The sequence below is a fragment of the Argopecten irradians genome, chromosome 15 (genome assembly GCF_041381155.1).
Source record: "Argopecten irradians isolate NY chromosome 15, Ai_NY, whole genome shotgun sequence".
Classification (NCBI taxonomy): Eukaryota; Metazoa; Mollusca; class Bivalvia; order Pectinida; family Pectinidae; genus Argopecten; species Argopecten irradians.
Genome location: NC_091148.1, coordinates 24537113 through 24543292, shown reverse-complemented (window position 1 = coordinate 24543292; position 6180 = coordinate 24537113).

The following is a 6180-nucleotide window of genomic DNA, read 5'->3' as shown; positions in this document are numbered from 1 at the left end:
CATGTGTGCAGAGAATTTATCACAAATCCGCGGGAATGCACATTTAATGATAAATAAAAATGGTTGATAGTTTTAATTTACTAGTGATCTAGCTATTCCCTGTCCCGTTTCGTCACTATAGCGATTTTCATAATGGTACGACAGTAAAGGTCCAAGAATCTATCAACATCATTCCATAGTCTAAGAACATGTATAAAAGATAGGACGTTTTCTCTTGCACATCAAGGCAAGTGTAAAGACAAAAATGAAATGAGTTTTGATCAATTATATCATTTCGCGGTTTTTTGTTTTTGTTATTATCTGTGAAAGATGAAAGATTCGACTATATATGCCCAGTCTGTCACTGTGATTATCATGGATTGCACAACGTGATTAGAAAACAGTTTATATTTATTATGAGGGGTTATAGTGGGACATCATTTTCCAGTTGGTTCAAGGCAGTTTCGTTGGTGATGTCAATGTTTAAATAAGTAAATAATAAATGATTGGTTTGTTAGGCGTTTTTTTGTTGTTGTTGTTGTTTTTTTTTTTTTTTTTTTTTTTTTTTTTTTTTTTTTTTGTTGTTTTTTTTTTTATGGATGAATATACTATGAATGATAAGGATTATCTATCCGAGTGTCACAAAATGTTGCACAACATCAATTTTTTATCCTAGAAGTAGAATAACCTTTTCCTTCATATATCCGCCTATGAAAAAAATGTTTTTTTTTTTTCTTTTCTTGATGTTTTTATAACAATTGTACAATGATGATACATGTATCCCGCCATTTTGAATTTTGAAGTTCGAAGAAATCCTAGACTGCCAGTCAATTATCCATACATGAATCTTGTTTGTGTTCTTTATAGTAATATCAACATAAGTTCTGAAAATAATGTTTACATTTTACGGAGAAAATAGGAATTCTGGTGAGGTCACGAGGTTGTATTACATGGCCCGGTAGCCTCAGCCGACATCGGATAAATCAGTGTTACACCCGTATATATGAGAGAATAAATATAGGTCTATTGTGTAAGATGTTGGCGAAAATCTTGGTTCATGTAAAAGTTAAACCCATATTCCTATAACTGCACGACTGAATCGGTTCTAAATGTAAATGGGATCAGCATTATTAGAAGTTACACCGAACCATTAGATACAATCAACACATAAACACGCTATGTATTATATCACTTGCCTAAGGTGGTTAGACAAAATGACGGCAGCCTATACGTGTCATGCAGGTTTTTTTTATCTCGTTCTAACGAGATATGTTATCTTGTTATAACAAGATGTTATCTTTCCAACCAATAAAATGTATAGTGCTATCACAATGAAATATACTACCGCTACCACCAAACCACGTTTGAGTTCCTCGCTGAAACCATCTAGCTGAACACCAGACTCAGTCGAGAGATGTCACGTGTAAGGTTGCAAAAAACCATCGTGTATCCCTCTGAACGTCATGTTAAAAAATCATGAGGCCCAGAGGGCCTGTATCGCTCACCTGGTTTGTAATGCCAAGTAATGTTTTCTGAATACAAGTTCATTGTTTATTTTCTGAAGGAATTTGAATATTAACCTCTAATTCCCGTATTGGGCCCCACTTTTTCTGCTCCAGGGGGTCAAAGCCAAAATTAAAACAAATTCTGTTAACCCCAAGGATATTTCTGGCCAAATTTGGGTGGTACAATCCATGCAGAACTCTAGAACAAGTAGCGATTTGTAGGATTTACCTCCATTTCCCTATTGGACCCCGCCCCTCCTGCCCCCAGGGGGTGAGAGCCAAAATTTATACAAGTTCTGTTCCCCTTCCCCCAAGGATGTTTCTGGCCAAATTTGGGTGGTACAATCCATGCAGAACTCTAGGACAAGTAGCGATTTATAGGATTTACCTCTATTTCCCCTATTGGGCCCCGCCCCTCCTGCCCCCGGGGGGTCATAGCCAAAATTTATACAGGTTCTGTTCCCCTTCCCCCCAAGGATGTTTCTGGACAAATTTGGTTACAATCCATGCAGAACTCTAGGACAAGTAGCGATTTATAGGATTTACCTCTATTTCCCCCTATTGGGGGCCCCGCCCCTCCTGCCCCCGGGGGTCAGAGCCAAAATTTATACCAGTTCTGTTTCCCTTCCCCCAAGGATGTTTCTGGCCAAATTTGGTTACAAATCCATGCATGAACGCTATGACTAGTAGCGGTATTTAATATGAATTTACCTTTAAATAGTCTCCATATTGGGCCCCGCCCCACGTTCTGCCCCTCGGGGGTCAGAGCCAAAATTTAATACAAGCTTTCTGTTCCCCTCCCCCAAGGATGTTTTTGGCCAAAAAGGTTTGTAATCCAAGCAGAACCTTAGGACAAGTACCGATTTATAGGATTACCCTCTATTTCACCTATTGGGCCGCCACGCCCCCTCCTGCCCCCTTCGGTGGTCGGATGCCCAAAATGTATAACAAGTTTCTGTTTCCATTCCCCCATAGGATTGTTTCTTGCCAAAATATGGTTACAATCCATTGCAGAAGACTCGTAGAACGAAGTAGCGAGATTTATAGGGATTTACCTCCATTTCCCCTATTGACGCCCGCCCCTCCTGCCCCCAGGGGTGAGAAGCCAAAATTTATACAAGTTCTGTTTCCCTTCCCCAAGGATGTTTGCTGGCCAAATTTGGTTACAATCCATGCAGAACTCTAGGACAAGTAGCGATTTATAGGATTTAACCTCTATTTCCCCTATTGGGCCCCGCCCCTCCTGCCCCCTTTTGGGGTCAGAGCCAAAATTTATACAAGTTCTGTTCCCCCTCCCCAAGGATGTTTGTGGCCAAATTTGGTTACAATCCATGCAGAACTCTAGGGACAAGTAGCGATTTATAGGATTACCTCTATTTCCCCTATTGGGCCCCGCCCCTCCTGCCCCCGGGGGTCAGAGCCAAAAATTTATACAAGTTCTGTTCCCCTTCCCCTAAGGATGTTTCTGGCCAAATTTGGTTACAATCCATGCAGAACTCTAGAACAAGTAGCGATTTATAGGATTTTACCTCTATTTCCCCTATTTGGCCCCGCCCCTCCTGCCCCCAGGGGGTCAGAGCCAAAATTTATACAACTTCTGTTCCCCTTCCCCTAAGGATGTTTCTTGCCAAATTTGGTTACAATCCATGCAGAACTCTAGGACAAGTAGCGATTTATAGGATTTACCTCTATTTCCCCTATTGGGCCCCGCCCCTCCTGCCCAGGGGGTCAGAGCCAAAATTTATACAATTTCTGTTCCCCTTCCCCCAAGGATGTTTGTGGCCAAATTTGGTTACAATCCATCCAGAACTCTAATGACTAGTAGCAATTTAAAGGAAATGTTGACGGACGGACGGACGGACGGACGGACGGGACGGACGACGGACGCCGCGCCATGACATAAGCTCACCGGCCCTTCGGGCCAGGTGAACATGTTAAAAAATCATGGTTCTCCCATGTGGAGACCCTCGTGCGTTTAGCAGGGGTTTGTCGTTCGTGTAACCTAACTCTCCGAGGTATTCCAAAACAAACAAATGGATGGCAGACGACGCATCTGTCTTCCTTTGTCCAATTCATACAAATAGTGTGAAATTATTAAGGTTCAATTCAGATTTTTAAAATTCGTTAGCCTTTTGTTCCTATTAAGGGTACTGCTTTAGCCGACATCATGATAAGATCATCTTTTCCATAAAGAAGCCTATAGTAGAACTGTTCTGGTTTGTTACCTCCGTAGGTCTCGGCCTAGTTTGACGACCATTCCTTAACTCTAAAGTTATATTGCATGCTAATTTCATTGTAACGATATGTCACTGTAACATTTGTTATTGGAATATTGACATTTAACATGATGATTTAGCTCACATAACTTTGCCTATAAGAGGGCCGAAATCTAGGGATCATATAATACTGGTTTTGAATAAAGCGCCTTCAATCACGCCCATGTTCAGTGACTTCGGGTTTTGTCGGATTTCGAATCTTGTCACGTGACTGACGTTCGACACGATCTGCACATGGTGAGCCAGGTAACTAGCGTAAACACACACGTGTTTATTTACGTTTTCCTTCTGGCTAATATGAGCTAATCATGCTGGTATATGTCCCCAGAATGAGTATTTGAAACATCCAATTCACACATTGCCGGTGTTTATCAAATATGGTAATGTGCGAGCATTATTTTCTTTGTAGATCTACTAGATCCAGTCTGCTGAGATCGACCGCATGTTTTGTTCATGACAAGAGGCCCAGAGGGCCTGTATCGCTCACCTGGCTTGTAATGCCAAGTAATGTTCTGAATACAGGCTCATTGTTTCTTTTCTGAAGGAATTTTAATATTAACCTCTAAATCCCCTATTGGGGCCCCACCCCTCCTGCCCCCAGGGGGTCAGAGAGCCAAAATTTATACAAGTTCTGTTCCCCTTCCTCCAAGGATGTTTATGGCCAAATTTGGTCACAATCCAAGCAAAACTCTAGGACAAGAAGTGATTTATAGGATTTACCTCTATTTCCCCTATTGGGCCCCACCCGTCCTGTCCTCAGGGGGCCAGAGTCAAAATTCATACAAGTTCTGTTCCCCGTTCCCCAAAGGATGTTTGTGGCCAAATTCGGTTACATTCCATTCAAAACTCTTTGACTAGTAGCGATTTAAAGGATTTACCTCTATTTCCCCTATTGGGCCCCGCCCCTCCCCTGCCCCCGGGGAACCAGAGCCAAAATTTATACAAGTTCTGTTCCCCTTCCCCAAAGGATGTTTGTGGCCAAATTTAGTTACATTCCATTCCAGAACTCTTATGAACTATGTAGCGATTTAAAGGATTTACCTCTATTTCCCCTATTGGGCCCCGCCCCTCCTGCCCCCGGGGGACCAGAGCCAAAATTTATACAAGTTCTGTTCCCCTTACCCCAAGGATGTTTGTGGCCAAATTTGGTTACATTCCATTCAGAAGTCTATGACTAGTAGCGATTTAAAGGATTTACCTCTATTTCCCCTATTGGGTCCCGCCCCTCCTGCCCCCAGGGGACCAGAGTCAAAATTTATACAAGTTCTGTTCCCCTTACCCCAAGGATGTTTATGGCCAAATTTGGTTACATTCCATTCAGAACTCTATGACTAGTAGCGATTTAAAGGATTTACTTCTATGTTCCCCTATTGGGCCCCCCCCCCCTCCTGCCCCCAGGGGAACCAGAGCCAAAATTTATACAAGTTCTGTTTCCATTCCCCATAGGATGTTTGTGGCCAAATTTAGTTACATTCCATTCAGAACTCTATGACTAGTAGCGATTTAAAGGATTTACCTCTATTTCCCCCTATTGGGCCCCGCCCCTCCTGCCCCCGGGGGGCACCAAGAGCCAAAATTTATACAAGTTCTGTTCCCCTTTCCTCCAAGGATGTTTATGGCCAAATTTGGTCCACAATCCAAGCAAAACTCTAGGACAAGAAGTGATTTATAGGATTTACCTCTATTTCCCCTATTGGGCCCCACCCGTCCTGTCCCTAAGGGGGCCAGAGTCAAAATTCATTACAAGTTTCTGTTCCCCTTCCCCAAAGGATGTTTGTGGCCAAATTCGGTTACATTCCATTCAAAACTCTTTGACTAGTAGCGATTTAAAGGATTTACTTCTATTTCCCCTATTGGGCCCCGCCCCTCCTGCCTCCGGGGAACCAGAGCCAAAATTTATAACAAGTTCTGTTCCCCTTCCCCAAAGGATGTTTGTGGCCAAATTTAGTTACATTCCCATTCAGAACTCTATGACTAGTAGCGATTTAAAGGATTTACCTCTATTCTCCCCTATTGGGCCCCGCCCCTCCTGCCCCCGGGGGACCAGAGCCAAAATTTATACAAGTTCTGTTCCCCTTACCCCAAGGATGTTTGTGGCCAAATTTGGTTACATTCCATTCAGAAGTCTATGACTAGTAGCGATTTAAAGGATTTACCTCTATTTCCCCTATTGGGTCCCGCCCCATCCTGCCCCCAGGGGACCAGAGTCAAAATTTATACAAGTTCTGTTCCCCTTACCCCAAGGATGTTTATGGCCAATTTGGTTACACATTCCATTCAGAAACTCTATGACTAGTAGCGATTTAAAGGATTTACTTCTATTTCCCCTATTGGGCCCCGCCCCTCCTGCCCCCAGGGGACCAGAGCCAAAATTTATACAAGTTCTGTTCCCATTCCCCATAGGATGTTTTGTGGCCAAA